The sequence below is a fragment of the Columba livia genome, chromosome 4 (assembly GCF_036013475.1).
Source record: "Columba livia isolate bColLiv1 breed racing homer chromosome 4, bColLiv1.pat.W.v2, whole genome shotgun sequence".
NCBI lineage: Eukaryota > Metazoa > Chordata > Aves > Columbiformes > Columbidae > Columba > Columba livia.
In genome coordinates, this window is record NC_088605.1 from 36233151 (window position 1) to 36255307 (window position 22157).

A 22157-nucleotide genomic window follows, 5' to 3' on the forward strand; every position below is an offset into this window, starting at 1 on the left:
ACCAAGAAAAAACAAAACAAAACAAAAAACCAACTGGTGATCAATATATAAAATACTCATCGACCAAAGCTTGAAATAGGAAAGTATATTCTTGTAGTCCCACTAATACAGTGCTCCAACATGAGGCTGCAGGCTTTGCAATACACTGACCACATAGGCCCCATCAAGCTTGGCCTGGACTTGTCTTGATCTGCTTAAACCCTTGTTTTAGCTTGTTCAGCTGAAACCAAAATTATCAATGATCAGGTGGCTGTTACCTGCTTTGACTTAGCTTTTGCTTCCCTTTGCACAGTCGTTAGGCGTGATGCCTATTATTTGTTATAAATGATCTGTAACTATGAGATAGTAACACCCGGTACTTGTTCTGTGTAGAGCTGTCTATGGCCATTCATTAAAATGCTGGCTTGGGGAGTATGACATGGGATGACAGCAGAAGCCTTGAAGTAGAGGCACAGATTGATACCAAAAGGTTATAAACGACTCAACCATGGCCAGTTACTGGTTATTAAGGAAATAATACCTTGAGAAAGAGGCAGAAACAGTTTCAAGGGTGGCAAGAACAAAGACCAAGAATCAAAGTATATAAAACACATCACATATATATAGTGAATACAGAAAACTAATGCCAAAAGAGCTAGGTGCAGAGCATGCAAACAAAAACATAATGCCCTCAAACTGACCCTGAAGAGAAGGAGAAACCATTATCATAAATATTATAACTTCTTGAGGGAAGGAGGTAGATGTTAGAAAGCTTTTATTAATTAGTCTTAAGCTTATCTAATTCGAAGTAATATTATAATCACAAGTGGACTAATAATAAACCTTTGAACTAATTTTAAGACTTGAACAGGTACTAAAATCTCTGCTTTGCGTAGACGGTGTGCTCTTTCAGCCTCACACAAGCCACAGTGGATTTAGTGTAGCAGTCTGATGAAGAGCACACACAACCCAGTCTTGGGAGACAACCAACTGGTTGTGACGTCGTCAGAGAGAAATTTAATAAGGAAAGAAGTACCAGCTTTTTGACAAAGCCTGTGTATAGAAATGAGGGAAGAACTGTTCATTTATCTTTGAAGATGTGTCAGATGCGAGAGGCTCCTGCTTTTAATGATAAAGAGGAAGAACATTATAGGAACTATAAATGATGCAAAATCTGAAGGAAATCAATCACAAAAAAAAAAGGGATGATCTATATCTTCACTATTTACAGACTGCTGAAAGGCTGTGATCTTTAGGTTATATACTTAATGCATGTGATATAATCAGATTATATCAAGGAAAAAAGGAATATATAAAAACTATTGGGGAGTGTACTAGACTACAAGATGAAAATACGCTGATTAAAATATCAAGACTGCAAAAAATGTGATGTTATGCATAACATTTTCCATTAGTTACTAGAAAGAAACACCATGCAATGCATCAACAGAAAGCAGTTCTTGACAGAAGTTAATTACAATGAAATGCGAAATTTTATAGACACTTCGATGACCAAATCTCAAACTTCAGTATTGATTCAAAGCAACTTATGTCTAGGATACCAGAAGGTATGAAAGACTATTTCAGAAGCGTGAATGGTTGATATTACCATTGTGTGTGTGTGTGTGTGTGTGTGTGTGTGTGTGTGTGTGTGTGTTACAGAATTAGAGACATAGGGGGGGGAATAAAAAAGGGAAAAAAAAAAACAAAACCACAACAGGAAAATTCTAGAACTGCCTCATATTTAGGCAATATGTTGAGCATTTTCACCCCACCCTAGGTATGGAATAAGCAAGTCCCTTCAAAAGGAAATACTTAAGTTTTACTCTGCTTTTTATTTCTTGTTTAAATGTGCACTGTGGCTCCATTTCTTCCTGACAGACACTCCTGACTGCTTACACAGTGTGTATGCAAAACTTAGGGTTGTTCTTACTACAATCAAGAGAGCTAGGGATGCACAATTTCTGAAACCTTGACACACTACTTTGAAAAGAGGACTTCCAGGTACTAACAAGAAAAGGGAGAAAAACAATCATGTTTTCAGATTTAATTTGTTTTGCTTGATTGAAATAGATGAAAGAATGAACAAGAAAAGATAGCGTAAGAATGAAATGTCCAAATCCTATACGAAAAAAGTTCAGGCATGCATTTTAACCCTCCCTCAGCTTGTTTACCAATTCAAAACTGGGGCTGCAAGGAAGAATTCACTACTGCAAAAAGAAGTTGAAGAAATAAACTGGAAAATGTAGAGGTTTTGAAATGCAGCTAAGCAAGTTTCAGCTGCCTCATTATGTGTGTTATTAAGCACTATCTAGTTACATACAGTGCTGCTTTGGGAATAACAATTCTGATCTCTATTTCTGAGAGTTCTAGAGATAAACATTGTCAGTTGAGTATGTTATTCTGTCTCCTTAAATCACTTTGACTGGATCACAGCATTTGGCAATAATAATATAAATACTTTTTTTCCAGGTAGAATAATGTAATACCTTGAAATGAGCCCACAGTTCAACTTTTACATTATGTGCCATAAAATAAGCATAGCTTGTCATTTATTCCTGATGTATTGTTGAGTGTGTTCTTAGGTCACTGAGAGCTACAGTCCACAAATTATGCAACAATTTGAAACATATGACAGTCATTTTCTCAAGCCTTTTGTGTTAGCAATTCTTATACGGCATCTTAAAATTGTGTACCAGAAGGCTGAACTGTGAAATAATAGAAACCTCCAAGACACACCTGTAACTGAGGATAGCAGAGCATTTCATAGAGGAACCCCCATTTCACAAGATAAAGAACAGACAAGGGGGGCACTCTGTACTGAAAAATAAGCTTGAAATCTTGAACCTCCAACTGGGGAGGAAAGAAGAGGTGGGAAGGGACAGAAAGAAGAGTAGTTAGAGTGCAGTTCCTCTGGGAGAGGCTAGAGGTTTCCTTCTGCCTCTGAGTTTCCTGTTTCAGTGGGACTCAACAGGAGTCATGGAATCATTTAGGTTGGAAAAGACCCTTAAGATCACTGAATCCAGACAGAAATCTGAGCGAGACTGAGAGAGGAAATAAGTAAAATCCTGAGAAGACCAGTAATGTACTCTTGTATACTGACAGACTGACTGGTACTTGTTTTCTCCCAATGCACTTTAGAAATTTAAATTTTAATCTGCCCTTTGGTATGCCAAATGCTAACAAGAAATCTACAATAAATTCCTGTATTTTCTTGCTATTGGGCAAGTGAGGTCAGCAGGATAATTTCTATAGTCAAGCCCTGTTTGTTATTAGAGGATTTATGTAAATTCAACTGATGAAACTAACTTGCCAGAAGCAGCTGTTTATATTTTTTAAAAGTCCCAAGTCCGCAAAAAGAAAAAGCAGAAGAAGATTTTGGATTTATTCCTATTGTATAAAATTTTGAAAGAAGAAGCACTATTCATACTAAGAAGCCCTATTTCATAGCTAAGAAATGACACACAAATTTTTATACAGTTCTCAGTGTTAGCATGATGCTAGACTGTGTGAAGTTCAGAAAACAAAATGAAAAAATCCTTGAATATTTCTCCTGTCTGCATGAGTCAAGATGAAACAGTTTAACTGTAAACATTTTGGACTGATGACACTGAATAAAAAGTCTGCATGTCAGGACACCAAAAATAGAAAGCAATAATATTTTTTGTAAATCTAGTTTATTCAAATAGAATTGAGTGTTGAAAGACAAGTCAAGGGAAGTTCCATACTGCTCTTCTAACCTGTGAATATTTATGTAATTTAGCGGGTATTTAATGTAAACTATATATTGAATCCATATGCATGGCAGTAGACCTGAGCTCTATCCTCCAAATTAAACCACTGAGCCGAAATCAATTAGTCCTCTTTGGTTTATGGAGTCTGGAACTAATATTCAACAAGACAGGAAGAAATTACTGCTGCCTGGTATTTACCCACTACTAATGATTATGGTCCTCACTAGATGGAAGGTAAGAATTTACATTTTCTTGGACATAGAAAGGGAATTATACTTGAGTCCTCCAACATTATTGGTTACATATCATATTCTGCTGATGAAAAAATAGATAACAAGGGATCTACTCTTTTAATATTTTAAAAACATATGAGAACTACTAGTAAAACTTGCAAGGGTCCTGACACAGTCAGCTATAGGACTCCAGAGTTCAGTGAGCAGAATGCACATTAATTGTGACATTCAGGGCAAAAAAGGTAACCTCAATTCTATTTCCTAAAGAAAGAATCAAGAAGAAGGTTTACTCACCTGAATCACTTAGTAGCATTAAACCTCAACCCTGAGAGGATTAGAAATCCTGTCACTTCGGTATCATTTTCACCATGACCTAGGATTTCCTAATAACTAACTTCAGGTAAACCTCTGTTCCATACATTCTTGACTGAATCTCAGTCTCAGGTGCTTAATTCTTTGTATGTATATATAAAGAATGTAAGTGCCTACAAGTTGTTCTGAATATTAGTTATTGCAATGCCTAAGTGTGTTTATGGATCTTGTCCAAAGTAATTTTGTCTGCTAAATTATATCATCTATTAAGTAACATAGATTTTTCACGAAACTAGGCTCCCAAGTCACTTCAGTCCTTTGAAAACCACTACATAAGTCTGTCAAGAGATTCTCATTTGCTAAACCACAGACCCTTTATCTCTTTCCCATCACAACAACTATTTCTGTCTTAAAGAAAGAGAACTAGTCACACAAGTGAAAATGGCAGTGGTGGGAACAGCATTTCTTTCCTATTACATACATACCTGATTGGCAAATTAGGTTTAAACATAATGGATGGTACATGCTTGAATTCATAATTCCTCATAGGCAGTAAATAAAAAGTAACTGAAATGCTCTAGTACTTAATACATGTGCCTTTAGGGAGAAAAAATTTAGGCAATAAGCCATGTCATAAATAAATATTTAGCATATTTGCCCTCAAGGCACTTCCATCATATTTTACCAGGAAGAGTAATATTTGAAGTGTTCAGTGAAAGGGAGGTTTTGTCCAAAACAGAACACACTTGATTGCTCAATTGTGCTACAGACAATTGGATTAAAGATTGTACTTCTTTTTATTTCTCTTTTTTTTTTTACTGGATTTCAGAAAAAAATTCTATTTTTTTTTTTTTTTTAGGTTAAAAAAACCCAAAAAGCAAATCTTTTCCAAGCTGATTTATATATTGGAATAGCTACGAACTGCTTTGCTTTGCTAATGGAATTCAGAAGGATACATAGTTATCTTATCTGGAAGTAATTGCTCCCAGGGTTAAAATAGCATCACTGAAATAATCCTCTGCAATGAAGTTTATTCACTTTGCATTAAAATTTCTGTAAAACTTTAATTCTGTAAAACATTAATTCCCTGGAATTATAAAAGAAATGGCAAAAAAAACAGGTTACTATAACCCACCTTTACAAGATATAGCGTGCCCATTCTTGCATTCCATGCACTCATGAGATAATAGGAAACATTGAATAAAGTGATACCTGCCCTTTCCTTTCCCTGTCTTTGGTTTACAGCACTGCTGTCATTACTAGTCTGGCTCAAGGAAGAGGGCAAGACTGTGTTTAACTTTCCTTAAAGCACCTTGTGTCAAGCTTGAAAGGCTTCATTCCCTTTATCTCTTGTCCTCATTTCCTATCACATACATGTTGTGTATATATGTTCTTTGTATTTGTGTGGAGAAATACATCCATATGTGTCAAAACTTAACTGGATGAAATAGAACTACTTTTCACCTGACAACTTAGCAGAAGTAGTATTAATTTAAGGTATACACTAAACTAAATGTGATACTTGGGAATTAATATTATGTATAAATTACAGTCATGCCTTAGCTATAAAGGCTAGCAAGAATTGATGGCAATTTTTCTATCCCAATTAGAATAATTTATAATATACAATACATCCTGTCAGGTACAATGTGCTGACATCTTTACATGAAAGGACAAAAAGAATAATACATAACAATAAACTCCCAGGACAGCATCAATTAACACTGCCAGACTAAGCAGTTCTTCTTACTTATCTTACTAGAGTGGCTTATTTAATAAACAAAACAAGACTTCTCAAGAGGACTGTAATGTCATTAGTTTTATTCTTCCCTTCACCTCCTATGCTGAATAAGGCTTTTTTTTTCCATAGTTAGCCGTACCTGTCAGAGATGTGGCTTTTTTTTTTTCTTTTTCATCTGCATGCTTTATGTCCTTTAGTGATGGTTCCCCTGGGAATTCTCAGTGGCGCTCAAATAGGACCTTGGAGTATGGCATCCTCTCTTTTCCCTCCTTAGCTCTTCTCCTTTTTTTTTTTAACTACTTTTTAATTTTCTTTTTTGGTAACTGTCCCATATTTTTCACTTCTAAAGTTCTTTCTTTCTAATTTCACTGAAATATTTTCACATAGCAAACACTATTTAAATCTTGGCAAGATCAAAGTCTGTCTGAGGTACTTGAGAAAGTATCAAATTATCTTATCAATTATATTTCTATATGAAGACAAGACCTGAGAGGAAAAAGTGAAAAATGCAACAACTTAGCAACACATCTGCACAGACAAAGAAGTCAGTAGTATTGTGATTTCCTGCGTAATTTCCAAAGTATAACAGACTACTGAAAATTTTGAGTTTTGTGATGAATCTAAGCATTACAGGTGCATTGAAAGAATAAATAGACAGGGTTAGGTAGCACAGTGAGGTATGATGAGAATTGCTTCACATGTCTCACAAGACTCTGGGATTTCAATCAGGAAGAAGAATCATATTTCTAAAATATTTTTGAAAGTCTAAAAAAACTCTATAAAAATTGATAAGAGCACCAAAGTCAGAATAGTGAAAGGCTGAATATTTCAGACATTCTTCTGGGACATAAGATCAGGCTTCGAGTCCTTGGTCTATCAAATCCCTCTCAGGTAATACAGCATGTTCTTAGATGGGCCTCTGACTTTTCCACTCAGAATAGATACACCACCCTGACCACTAGGATTTTCTCTCAATAAAAGCTCCACCTATATGTTTTTGTTCCATTAAAAGCCCAGTACTCAGTTCACATCTCGCACATTCCCCAAAAGCTTGGGGAACTTTTTCAGAACTTTTCACTTTCTTCTGTCAGCACACAGGAGAAGTAGTTCAATAATGTCTGTAATTCAGAAGCTATGTTTTGGGATGTTGAGGTAATTACAGAACTTCTTTTCTATTTAAAGGCAACGTTGAAATGTATGGCTAAGTATTAATTATTACAGGATCTCCTGTCCCTGTCAGTGGATGCATTAAAGCACATGTATACATGGTATATGGTAGGGCCTTAAAAGTCCCGAGTGTTTTAAAATAAAGTAGGCACATATATGTTGACTAGAACAATAAACTATTGCTCTTCCTTTCTCTCTGGTTACCAAATCCTAGTTTAGGGCAGACCACAGTGTCTACATTACTCTCTCTAACTTTATGACTTAAAAATATCAATTTTAGTGAAACTTTTTATTCTGTTACCTTTGTCCTTGAGAGACAATAACATTCTTTGCAAGGGTGGAGAGGACAGTACAATTTAAAAGTTAATCAAACATTGCTACAGGAGAGATAGCTAAGTAACAATGAAATATCAGAAAGAATGGCCTGGGTACAATATGACACTGAGTTATTCCCCACAAATGAAAGTAAAACAAAACAAAACAAAACAAAACCCAAAAAGTATTCTAAAACTAAAGAACTCTCAAAATTAATTAAATATTTGAAACTAAAGTCAAATTTACATTTCTTAGAAGGAAGTTATATCAATAAAAAATAAAAAAGTGAAGTTAGCCAGTCATCATACTGAAAAAAGTATCCTATCATAGCCATGTGAAATTTTCTAGTAGTTTAACAGTGTTCTAATCTTGCACAAAGAAGTATGTGATTAAAATGTAACAATCTTTTAATATTTTATTTGCCCACATGCACATGAAGCCTTTTTTCTGCATTATCAAATTAATTAAATTTATCCTTTCTAAGAAGAGAAAAGTGAAAATTTGTCTTTCATATGTAAACACAGCTTCATAAACAGAAAGTCAAAGTCTATGTCAATTAATGCCATCCATAATTCTCTGTTATCAGCCAGATAGAAAGAATTATCATTCTCTATTTTCTATTCTAACCAACAAACCTAAAGGAATGATCATTTGAAGTATTATTTTTAAGGAGGTCCTTACCTTTGAAGTATTTTGCAGCTCCTTTTTGGCAATCTATTCAAATGGAATATTTACCTGTTATAAAGGAGATAAGGTACTATTAGTGATATCTCAGAATGCACAAATAAAGTAAATCACTTTCATTTGTTAGTTAAATATATAAAAATTAATGTTAATTATGTTCACCTCAGTGTATTTCTATGGTTCTCATCAAGAAAATTGCGTAGTTCAAGAAATGTGATATGCTCTTATAAATGAAGAAAATTTTAGAAGAAATTACTCTCACTGTGATTCAAGCAGCTCCTAAGTGCTGACCTCCCACCTAGCTTCGCATTTATGGTCAAAACACCTTTATTAGTCTAAGCATATTTTAATACTTGTTTTATGTGGCACCTACAGAATCTGGAATCTAAGTGACTATGCCTACAGAGAATTTTATTATCCAGCATTTTGTTGTGTCTTTGTCCTTTTCTAGTAATTCACAGGCTCTTGTTTAACACGTTTTAAGTTCCAAGGGCTAAGGGCCACTTTTTATTTCTCCAATTGAACAATGTCTTGCACAACATAATTTTGACTCAGAGGTCTTATGGCAATAAATACACACAAAAAAGTTACTGTGTACAACTTAGCATGTGGTATCATGGGTTGGTGCATACAAATAAAGACTTCAGACAGACATTTACTAATCATTCATATTTGTGTTTTAGTATTCTATTTTTAAAACTTCATTAGATTTTCTGCATCAAATAAAGTTCACTTACAAACTCAGGAAACAAAGGAACCTATTTCTAGATCTCCAAGACTAAAATTAACTCATTTTTCATTCTTTTCATGACTCTAATAATCACAGAATACATATTTCTTAGAAATCTCTCCTTATTTCCTCTAAGGTTGTAGTATTTGAAAGTATATCTCGATAGGGTGAAAGTCTCATAAATGCAGCTTTTTGATAAGAGCACATCAAATTTACTGTCTCACTTCAGTGCTTCTATTGTTTTTCATTTATTTTCATCACTGCAAAACTACAGGAATGATTACTGAAACTTTCCTTTTGTTTCGGTGGGAAAATGTGAAATAATAAAAAAACTTTATTTGTAAAGATAAGGGAAGGACAAAGTTTTTCACTCTTTCCTATACTATTTAACACTAGTTGCAGACGCCATGATGCCTTCAGAAATACGCTATAAAACAAAAGAAATTGCAATTAAATATGTTTATCACTTCTTTTATGTTTAACACTTCTTTTGAAAAATGAGTTAGTAACCTTTTACTAATGGAATTTTGCTGTAGATTTACAAAACTACTCTGTGCCAGTATGTCAGTCTTGATAATATAAAATACTGATAAATATAGGAAAACTATGAAAAAAACCTTTTAGTTTCACACAAACACTGTATTAGTACTTTGAATGTCATGAAGATACGTTTCAGATTTCCACCTTTGTTCAGAAAGATCAAGAACCATATTTACAGCAGAAGGACATTCAGCAATACAACGTCTTCATTACTTAAAACAGATTTTGTTCCTTATCTCTGGAGTATTCCCAATTGATGTGGTTTCTACCATTTTTCACTTTAATAACCTCTACTGAATATTCAAAAATAACAAGAAAATATTGAGCTGGATCTTCAAATATGCACAAACACTAAAGCCAAGCAAGTTTTAGAATTCTTGCTTGGTGTAGGATCATTAGGATTTTCATAGTCATCCCAAGTCCCTCAGGTAACAAATAGCCAATCATGCAAGTACTTCTCAATCAACAACTATTTCGTTGCCCACAAACCTTCACAGATAAATGTTTACAGAAAAACAAACAAGGAAATTTACAGATCATGAAGTTCAAAAATGTATTATTAAGAATTTCATGCACTTATTTATCGATTAAAATCAGTCAGCCTTTAGCCTTACAAATTCTTCCTGTGTAAGCAATGATTATCTGAAATGGTTCCTGAGTAGATAACAGCTTATTTATGGGATTGCAGAATAGATAGCTACGAGTGTTTCCTCACTTGGAAACAAAGATCTGGTCCAAAGAGTGGGTGCTAAAATGACATATTGTAATATGAAGAAAAGTAAACAAAAAATAATTTAAGCATACAGTGAAAAACAGCCTGGGAAATTAATACTTTTTTTTGATGTTTTCTCTTTTAAAAAGAAGACAACCTTTTTAATAAAAGCGACATTTTCTTTTTGCTCAATGGCATAGTGAACACTATCAAATCCATTTCTTTTTTTAACATTTTGCCTGCTGTGTCTTTTCCTGACTATTTGGTATTGCTATTGATGTTCTTCCTTTTTGTGGTACTTGGGTTTATTTTATAGGAAACATAAAGGACACTTTTTCTGTAAATATTGACTAATCTTCTGTCATTCTCACTATAAGTAAATATGACTGTTCCAAACTTTAGCACACGTATTCTACAAGTGTGTGCTGCTAGGTAAATGGAGTAACTTGACATATCCTTGTATTATCTAAGGTGATTAATAGCTATAATTATGGGCAGCAAAAATTCTATTCTAACATTGCTCTATTGAAGATGGTGTTCATAGAATTGAGGGCCAGTGTAGATCTGAAGATTACTAAATTAAATACGTTACCATGGTAGCAACTCACTGTAAACTGTATCAGAGCAGAGTGGACAAAAAGACATTTCCAAAACATTACCAAGTTCTTCTGCCTTTCAATATTTTGACGAGTTTTTGAAGTGTTATTTCAGAATCTGTTGATCTACTCAAATACATTCATTCTATTTACTGTGAAACGTGAAGTCTACTAATGTATTTTAGAATGCAGATTTTCCATCATGCCTCACTAAACACCCAAGAACTCAGGCATCTGTAGAAGTAAAAGATTATGTGTTTTGTTTAATGGCAATTTTTGAACTACAGAGCCTTAAATACGTAGTTTGGTGGTTGTTTGGTTTGTTGTTGTTTTTTGTGATTTTGTAGGTTTTTTTGGTTGGTTGGTTGGTAGGTTGATTTTTATTTTTAGTTTTCAAAGTGCATTTCAAGGTCTGTCTGGGTAGGTGACTGTGAGACACTAGAATCTGAATGCTGGCAGTGTTGTTAATTTAACAGGTATTTGATTGTAAAGGCTTTTCATTGTATATACCACATTTCTAATAGTTTCTCAGTAATCCCTAGAGCTTGAATCAACTTTTATTCATTTTATTGCATTTTAAACTTTCTTTAACTTTGGATTTATCAGAATTGTTTAAGCAAGTGGCATCGTATCCTGACTTCCACACCTATCCTGAAGCCTTAACAAATTTCTGTTCTTACATTTAATTTTACTTGTAATCGAAATAAGAAAAACATAACTATTATCTTCAATTTTATCCTTAGCTTCTCAAAGAAACCTTCATCATTTTGATCAATGTTAATTCCAGTTCTTTTATACTTATGATGAGATTAAGTAGGCAAATCTGTCTGACTCAGTCAGAACTAATAATTCAACCTGTTTCAGTAGATGTCAACGGAAGGATCATTTTGTGATAGATCAGATACTAACCACTCGACTAAAAACTTTGAATATATATTTAATTTTAGCTTTTATTTTAAGTGGGATTTTTTTGTTGTTGTTATTGGGTTTTTTTCTGGTTTTGGATAAGCTTTCTAATTTTTCTGTCTTAAACTTTCTCAGTCATAAATGAAAAATCATGTACTCCATAAGATACTATTTAAACCTGATTATGTCTAGAATATAATTTGGAAATGAAAAACATAAAGAATAGTGATAGCTCATATTATTATACTAATATCTTTGGGCAACAGTTTTAGGGTCAGCAGAAGATCACTAACATTCAAAGTTCAGTAAGGTATTGTATTTTGCATCCAAAAAAAATCCAAAAAATAAACATTGGGAATGACCTTACTATTTCTCTAAAATGAAGAGTGGCAAACAAACACAACAGTAGTTGCAACGAGAAATTTACAATCATGAAATAATACTTGTAAATATAAGTAATATCTCTAAGTATAATTTTCCTAAGAAAAAAATATGTATATGCCCCAACAAGGAGGAAAGAAGAGGAATCCATTTGGTTACTCTCCAGAACTATCGTCTACAAGTAGATACTGTTGTTCTCCTCTTACATAGTCTTACTAGAGCAGCCAGTCTTGCCAAAATATTATTTTTATTCTTGGGCTATCTCGGTTTCTGCAGACAATTTATTTCTTTTAAACCTGACTTTTTGGCTTTCTTGAGTGCCTTTCGTAAAATGCAGGGAGCAGAGGAAAAAAGCTTTGCAGTTCTTTCCTTTAACTTTCTAAGTTATCTGTCTCATCTGATCTGTTAGGACCAAAGGCATGCAAACTCCCTTGTAACTCCCAACAGTTGTATGGTAATTTGCTTTCTATGTATTGAAACTGCAAAAGAATTGACATGCATTGTTTTGCCTGCCCCATTACAGCAAATATATGTGTGTTAGTGTAAACACACAATGAGTGACACAGTATGGCATAGAAAGGAAACAAACAGAGAACTGACCTTAAAAATTCATAGTTTACCCAATACTATATAACACATTTAAATATTATGAGTGTTAAATAATTGTCAATAATTTATAGCTAATACAGCTCACCATCAGAAGACATTTAATGAAATTAAGATCTTGACAATTAGACACTTTTCATTTTTGAGAAGATTAAAAATAAAATTGATAATAATAATACAAGCACCATAATTTGTATTTACATAAAGTCTTTGATAATGTCTCAAATGATAGTCTTCATCTTAAACTGAAAGCAGGAAAGATTCAGGTTAAACACGGGAACAGATAAAGAACTGATTAAAGTAAAGTGATTAGAAAGTAAAGTGTTGAAAAGGGTCACAGGGGAGTCAGTTCTCAGATCTTTATTGCTTCTAATCTACATAAATTACCAAGACAGAGAAACTAGCTGTAGAATTGCCAAATACACTGATGACTTACAACTGAAATGTAGTAGTAAGTGGAAAGCAAAAGAATTATTATTCTCCTTGGAAAATGGCTGCCATATTAAATGGAAAACAAAATTTAAGAATGATAAATATAACATATAAAGCATTCTTTGTTTTTTCCTACAAAAGTACAAGAAGCCTACTTGTAAATACTAACATACAAAGTTCAGGGAACCTTTCTGAACCTGTTTAGATTACTGAAAAACTAAGAGAATGGTAAGCAGTTTCTGCATACTGCAGCTCTAGAGTAGAAAAAAAAAATAGTTAGCAGTTCAGAAAAAAACTTTATGATCGTGTAACACTTGCAGTTGCATCACTATTGTGCAACAATAACTAATATTCAATCCCCTTCTATTAGAAGTCTCAAAACAGAGAAAACTGAAAAGATTTCCAAAGAAGTTGTTCCTGCCATTTCCCCCATCTGCTGATTTTTCAACTGAAATAAAACTTAAAATCATCTAGCTCCAGTGGAAACAAGGAAATATAAAATATTACTCAAAATGATGAAAAATTACCCTTCTGGATATTATACTGTTTTTTTATGGTTTGTTTTCAGTTTTTCTGATTGTTTTGTCTTTGTTGTTTTGTTTGTTTAAAATTTAAGTACAATAAAGCACCCTTTTACTTGGTGCTGGTGAGGCCTCACCTCAAATCCTGTGTTCAGTTTTGGGCCCCACCTGAGGAAATACATCGAGGTTCTGGGGAGAGATCAAAGGAGGACAATGAGTTTGGTGAGAGGTCTGGAGCACAAGTCTGATGAGGGGCAGCTGAGGGAACTGGGTCAGTTTAGCCTGGAGAAAAGGAGGCTGAGGTGAAAACTTATCACTGTCTGAAAGGAGGTTGTAACATGGAGGGTGTTGGTCTCTTCTCCTGAGTAACAAGTGATAGGAGGAGAGGAAATGGACCCTAGTTGCACCAGAGAAAGTTCAGATTGGATATTAGGAAACATTTCTTCATGGAAAGGGTTGTGAAGCACTGGGACAGGCTGCCGAGGTGTTTAAAAGGCATATAAATGAGGGTCTTAGGGACATGGTTTAGTGCTAGAGTTAGGTCATGGTTGGACTTGATGATCTTAAGGGTCTCTTCCAAGTAAAAAGATTCTATGATTCTAAATGCTGAGGACCAGACTTAGGAAAGAACATCTATCTATACACTGCTGATAACATGAATATTATAACTCAGTGTTAAATATTATATCCTAGTTAAAATGCATGGAAAACTTAAGTAGTTAGAAAATGCATGTTAGAGATGAGGAATTATTGAAAGAAATATCTCATTCTAAGCCAGGTATAATGCTGCTGACCATCACTGTAATTTGACCCACTCACTATGCTATAGTATGTTAAGTTATTTGTAACCTTCTGAAACCTTTGAAACCGTTACTCATATAACAGAAATGCAAGATAATGAAGAAAATCTAAAAATACAGGTAATTACATTTTATTATTTGTTTTCTGTAACTGATAGCCTGGTCTTAGTTCAGTAGCATATCTTGCTTCCATTCATGTCTTCCTCTACAAGTCATCTTATTTCATCTTAGTTTGTATAGAGAGCTTCCAGAAGAAAAAAACCGCAGCACTCAAAAAAAAAAAAAAAAAAGAAAACAGGAAGAATTGTTCTAAGCTTTATTTCTTATATGCGATACAGATTTATGATTACATGTACATATGGCCCTCAAGACAGCTGCATTAAGACAATGGATGCATAAGGGTTTATAGAGTCAACAAGATTGCATTTCTGTGTCCATTTGAATGGCAGCTGCGACAATTTTAAGTCCAGCACCTGCAAAATATTTTTGTACTTGACAGATAAGTAACTATTATCAAAGTATGCTTAAATCAGTGTATGCAACAGGGGGAAATAAATTTCTATATAGGAAAAAATGAAGAGAAAGTAAGAGAAAGAAATTAACATTCATTCTCCTTTATTGCCACACTTCTAGTTTTTCAATATTTGCTTAATGAATTTAATATATCTCTCAGTACCCACCATTTTAGAAATACTTGCAGTTTGATAGACAGCTTGATATCAAATACAGAAAGTTTCTATTAGTAGCAATTCATTGCTACTTCTTGCTTTGGTTTCTAAAGCTCATTAATGTTATTGATTACATTAATTTGAAAGCTGCAGAAAATTAATGTAAAATGAACAGCTGCATAAGGTGACAACACACAAAATTGCTGTGGTCTTCAGAGATGACTCCTCCTGTGTGTTTTCCCTATAGATCAGTTCAGCAAAGCAGGAGCAAAAGAGCCCAAATAGAAACTTTCAATTTGTTTTTTATGTTCCAGTAAATAGAAAAAGTTTGATCATTTTTCGTTCATTTTTATCAATTTATCAATGACATCCAGCAACTAGATAGATAGCTTCCTGAAGAAGACTAGAGAATGCTCAGATTACAAAAGCAAGTCTTTTTGTTCTTTTTTTACTTATGCTAAGCATGAGAAACAAACAGTATGATCTGATAACAAATGGCATAATAAATTTCACAAATCTAGTCTAGCATTTGTTTTTCTTTAAGCAGTTAATCATTCAAAAATTCTCTCTTCATTTTGAATTTGGCCCAGTAATTAAAACTTAATCTACATGCATACCTCTTTCCAGAAAAACTAGGTGTTCTTGTAAGACCACCAAAATGAAGATGATCTTGTAAGATCTTGTAAGATCATCTAGTGATAATCCTCGTCTTCAAAACAGAAGGAGAGAATTGCTCTAAAGAAGCAAGGCTCTATGTCACACTCACTATCTATGTGAGCAAAGCTTTTCGGGAAAGAACTTTATAATGGAATTCCAAGCCACAAGCCCGAGCATTTCCCTTTACAAACATCTTCGGCTATTTGGAAGACTGTAGCAAGGCTATGCCTTCAGCTCGTGTAACTTCTTAGTTGTGCTGCTTTTAATGCATAGATTTATGAACTTATAAAGTCTAGCTACTTAGAAGTGCCATATGTTTTAAGAAAATAATATAGTACCATATTACAGAATTATTGCACCTAATTGTAGCGGTGAGCATTATCCTCGGGCAGAGAGGACAACCCTTGTACATAGAACTATAGTTAGGATCATTTAGACCAGCCAGTCTAGATTGACATCTGCTCTGTGTGAAACTTCATCAGAAATATTCCATCAACACGTATTTTGTTATTAAAGTAGCACATTTTTTCTTTTTTTTTCACCTTTTTTGAGTGTTTTTTAAATTCCATTATTTATTTTTGTAAGTGAATATGACCATTTACTAACGAACACTGGTTGGGCAGATTTTACAGGCAAGGACAACCACATTACTTCTGGGATTTTATACTTAGTAGGACTCAAAGGCATTTAATAAAAGTAAAATATAGCATCTTGTTTCATCATTTGATATACAGTCATGAACCAGGATTATGTTGTTCTTATTATGCTCCTATGTTCTACTTATTATGATCTTACAATTACTTCCTAAAAAACGCAGCTCAGTATTCCAGATTCTTATCAGTGTTAACAAGGTAAGAACCATGAATTATCTGAGTAAGCATATTGATACAAGTGTAAGTCCTGAAGGTGATATAGCAAGTGCTTTTATTTGTCATAAACCATTGCTCTTGTATACCTGAAACTATTATAAAATCATTCACTTGTGATAGAAGAAATATCAAATAATATTGAGGTGCACAAGAGCATTATTATTTGCATCTTGGTTTCCCAGCAGTTAATTGTGATGAAGTAGCATCATTTAAAACTTGATATGCAATTGAATAACCCTATTCAAATACAAGAGTGCTGGAAACTTCTTTGTCAGCAGCTGTTTCCTGACTCTTATCTACACCTTGTATATGAAGGATGAGAAGAAGAATATTAACATCTCGTAGAAATTAAACTGTACTGTGAATTTAGATATAACAAAATGCAACAATCTTCAAGGGGTTCAATGAAAGCGTCTAAAGTCTTGGAATCCTTCTGGAAGCCAGTGCTGTCAAACAAAACCCAGGAAACCCATGCCTGGTGACTGTATACAGAGTGGGTAGTCACATAAATCAAACAGCTCATAAATAGGACCAATAGGCCCCTTATTTGTTTTTAAAAGAACCTGGTGACATGGGAACTACAAAAGAGATACAACAAAACCACTTCAAACAAGGTAAGTTGCTATATTAGTACTGCAAATACTCGTACAAGGAGACATCCAAAACCCATAATAGTTTAACAAGCTGAATTTTTTTAAGATCTCACTTCATAAATAAGGTCTTGATCAGAGTTTTAAGACCACAGCTTTAAGAATTATGAACTTTGCTGTGAATAATCACTGTTGCCTTTCAAGCCGACAGATATCAAAGGAATATACAAATTCATTGTCATCATCAGGAAAATATTTATGTCTATTGATTCTGAATACCAAACTGAGAAATGTCACTATTTTTCTCATGAAATTTGTTTGGCTGAAACTAGTATATAAAGAGAAAGAATTTATAGAAGCATTGAGCATCTGTCCTCATCAGCCTCTCTGCATATTGAAATGTATATTTTTTAATGTGAAATTCTTTTGATATTACTTAAACCTAAGAACACCCCACAGTCGTACTTAATCTTTCTCAAAGTACTCCTTAGGAACTGCAATTGAATAGTGCTATGAAAATCATCACAGAAAAAATTGTATCATTCATTATCCATGTATTGAAATGGCTGGTAATCTCCCAATTCTGAACAATTTGAAGGCCTAACTCTTAAATGTACTATGAGAAAACCAAAAGTTTAAGATAGGAAAACGTGTAAGAGAGTTTAAGAGCAGTTTATTTCAAGACGCACTTGGCAATCTGTTACGGATCCAACTGTTTAAAAGTATTTCTTTTGAGCTGTTGGCATTAAAATCAAATTAAACTGAAAAAAAATCATTTTCATTTATGATGGTAAGGTATGACCGCGATAACAAACCTGGCATACAGAATGTTACCGTGTAGCCCTGGGCTGGCAGCCAAACAGTAAACAGTTGCTCGCTCTCGCTTTTCCTTCCCCAGGGGAAGCAAGGTAAAATGAGAAAAGACTTGTGGGTTGAACTAAAAACAGATTTAATAAAACAATAATAAAAGAAAAGTGAATAATAATGTGAATAACATAAAATATACTAAGCTATAAAGATATACAAAGCAATATTCAGCTCCTGGAACATGCACTCCCAGCAATGAGTGCCAGGGGGTGGTCACTGTGAGCACAGTGGCTCCGGTAACACCCAGAGATGGAGCTTTGCCCTGAGCAGGAGTGGGAGCAGAAGTGGGAGTGGAAGCCCTAACAGATGGCAGCTGTTGAGGAAAGAGGGCAGTCCTCGGCAGCTTCCTGCTTACATATGGAGTGTGATCTTCATGGTATGGAACACTTCATTGATCAACCTGGATCAATGATCAGATCAATCTAGGTGCTGTCCTGGATCTGCTCCTTGCTGGATTACACACACGCTTACTTGCAAACATGGGATACCGAGGAACATCCTTTGTCCCCTTGGAAACAGCCAAGATATCAATGAGTTTTGACATTCTTTCATACCAAATCCCAAACATTGGAAAGCTACTGGAAAAAAACATTAGTTCTGTCCGAGGGAAGAAGCCATGTTATCACATTAGTCTCGAACTAAACACAATACAAAGGATCATGTTAGCTACTAAGAAGAAAAGAATCTAACAGGATGGAAAATTACCTTGATTCAGCTAATGTAGCACACAGAAGTAAATGAAGTGACACACATGATAAAAATACAAATCAAACCAAACCACCTTGCATTTGAAATTTGTTACTGTTCAGAGCTAGCATCAAGGCTGATTTTGTTACTTGTTACTTGTTCACAGCAAGCATCAAGGCTCTCCATTCATTGTCTAAACTGGTAGTGTTCTGAACTCCTCTCCGGATTTGGTAAATTGCAGAGCTCATTGCCTCAAGAGGCAAATTTCTATAATCCCAATTCAGAAAGTATTTCAAACGTTTTTCAGCAAGGGAAAATCTCAGTATAAACATTTGCCTAAAGCTATACATTTACTTAAATACTATCTCGAATAGGAATGTATAATTAATTTCTCCACAAACTAGGAATAACTCTAATTTGAATCCTGTGCTAATAAAAATGTTCCAGCACACATTCTTCAGTGATCAACAAAACTAACAACATTTGTTTTTCTATGGCTTAGACATGAGATGTTCTGTGAGCTACAAGCATTGGCCATCCACAACTGGTTCAATCCACTGACAAACACGAGTACTGCCTTCGATCACAGAACACCCTCCCTCTGTATGATAGAGAATAATGAATAAAATACTTTTTTTTTTTTTTTTTTACCTAAACATCAATTTTCATAGATTTTGAAAGAATGTAATCATTTTAAGACCTCTACTCCACTGTTGAGTTTGCAGAAATTAGCTACTGGATTTGAAAACCACTCAGGAGAATGGAGGGATCTGGTGGTAATATAAGAAAACAAATAAGCCTTAGGAAACTACGTTACAAAAGAATCCAATAATAACTAGTTGTAAAATACTATTTTGGTAAATAGCATTAAATTGTTCCTTCTAGGCCTAGAAAAATGAGTCCAAAATCTTGCAATATAGAGTATAATAAATTTGGAAAACTGATAAGAGACAAATAAATTAACTGAACACTAGTAGCTATGGAAACTGAAACAGGGAATATTTTTTCCTCAAAAAAATAAAAAAAAAAAAATCAAATTTACATAGCCAACTTAAGTATACCAGTGAAAGGACATCAAAGTATAATGTATGAATGGTTCAGAACCTCATCCAGAACTATTAGATGTTGTGATTTTAATCCTGTGAGATTTGCATTCCTTGCAAACTGCAACTAATTATAAATTGGCTGATACACCAATGCTATTAGGCTGTGTTAACATTTTGAATTTGTTTGTCCGCCTTAACTTCTTTAATGCAAGTCCAGCTACTTCGAAAGAAACAAATTTTGTCAACACTACAGTTGTAAGCTATTTTGTAATAAAGGCCATTCTATGCACATTAATAATACTGACAAGAACAGATGGCAATTATCGCTTTTAACAATTATTTTTTTTCCTGTTAGTATTAATTACTTAGGCTTAATTTCTGTTGCTATGTCCACTGGGCACCAAGGTAAGATGGTAAAAATCTGCCCAAATACTTAAATCTCATTGACAGCAACAGAATTCTTATTAAAATTGAAACATTACCATCATTTTAATTAATTCATTAGGGATGCATTCAAATTCATCATTATTGGTAGCATTTTTAATGCTTTTCTAATACTAAAGTGCTTTATAAAGTGAGCAGTATTCTCGCTAATTGTATAGTTAAAACATCATCTGCTGTATTGTAAAAAAGAAATATCCATACAGTTAATTAGAGTATCAGCCATATGAATCACCAGAAAATTCTCTGCAACTTCCTAAGTGTGCTGAAAATTCTCTGTTGCTTAAAAACTTAAATCTTTGGATTGAATTCCTGTTCACTGATTGTCTAGGAGTAACACTTTTTCTATCATTCTCTCTCTGGCAGAATGCTTATGTCCAAGTTAGACAGCTAGGTGGTTCTCTTCCACAGTTGCATTAGCAAAGGAAGAATAAAATTCCTAAACAATATTGTCTGTAAGAGCCAACACTCTTAGCAGGGAGCTGCTTAACCTTTGTCAAAAGATAACTCTATAACCAGTCTCAAAGACCTTTCAGAGCTTCACAAAAGGGGCATGCCTGCTTTCAGTCAAGTTTCATGGCCAGAAGCTGTTACAGTTCCTAGTTTTCAAACATTCCACCAATGATCTGAAGATATGGTAAGGATATTGTAGACTTCCGATCTACCTATTCGCCAAACCTGACTACTGACATATAGTTTCGGTAGCATGAAAGAAAATCCTATCTGTATCTTCCTAAATATAAAGACATGATGTTGATACAATCTCTTCTGAGGCTGAACAAGAAGTGACCTTGGAATCATCAAACAAATCAATTCCACTGGACTGACCAGCAGGTTAAACACATGTGCAGCATAAAGAGCTCAGGATATTCCAGTCACAAGGAGGCCTATATGGCCTGACAGCCCAGTATAAAAGCTGACTCCACCTGCTGTGTAATTGGATTTTTAACAGTCCACACTGGAGTAGAGCCTAAACACATATGAAACTAGCTGAAATCCCAACAATTTGGAAAATTCAGGAAAAGTGAATTCAGGGTTTTGCATGAAAGTGTAGACACAAATCCAGTTCTCTTTCTTTGTTCCAAGCATCAGTTTCTGTGTATTTTGGAATTATGTTCTTTGGTTCCTTTATGTAGAAGCTTTCCAGCTTTGGTGGACCCCTCATTGTGTTAAGGATGAATTTACAGAGCACAGTTGCAGTCTTGGAAATGCTGAACTCCCTGGAGATGAAGCCCTGACTACAGTGGATTTGGTGAAAACATAATAACTTGCTGAAGCTCTCACTGGAACAATGCCGGTTAGTTACCTGCCTTGTTACTTAAATATGATTTCTGCTTTACAAGATGATATATTTTAGCCATTTGTCCACTTTTTATTTGCTTATTAAATAATTCACTGATGGATGTTACTAATCTAGTAAATATTTTTAATTTTACCTTGATGTTTTGCACTAGAATTTACTACTATGCTAAATCTGCAGCTAGTTTATTAACAAACTTGTGTGTGTAAAAACCACAATTCTATTTTTAAGATTAGATAAAAAGTTAAGATAATTGTAAATAACAGAAGATTAACAATTTACCTAACAGACAACAGGGTTTTAGGTAAAGATTGTTTAAACAACATTGGTTAAAAAATATTATAATATTATAGCTTGCAATTTACAAGAACATGGAAAACGTTTGGTACCTTTTAACAAGTAAAACTGTAGCAGCGAAACTAAAACTTTATGATCCTTAAAATTATTCCTGTCTTACAAGAAGGGATGTTTTTTTTCTGTTTTAAGTACAGGAACTCATTTTTATTCAGTGAGGATTCGCTACAGTTGGTACTGTTTATCATAAACATTTCAGAAACAACTTTAATAACTTGAATGAGCATCTTGGCAATATATCAACCAGCACTAATTAGAAATCTCCAAATTTAAAACAAATCTAAAAACC

At 34.1% G+C, this 22157-nt stretch overlaps 1 protein-coding gene across 21 annotated transcripts in view; it reads right to left on the minus strand.

Moving 5' to 3' along the window:
- The window catches only part of TENM3 (teneurin transmembrane protein 3), a 1347463-nt gene that overhangs the window by 1138663 nt on the left and 186643 nt on the right, over positions 1–22157 (minus strand). For all 21 annotated transcript variants that reach the window (XM_065061257.1, XM_065061277.1, XM_065061276.1 and 18 more), the window contains exon 3: positions 8163–8216. The gene's annotated coding sequence lies outside the window, so the exon portion shown is untranslated. The remainder of the gene's footprint in view (positions 1–8162; positions 8217–22157) is intronic.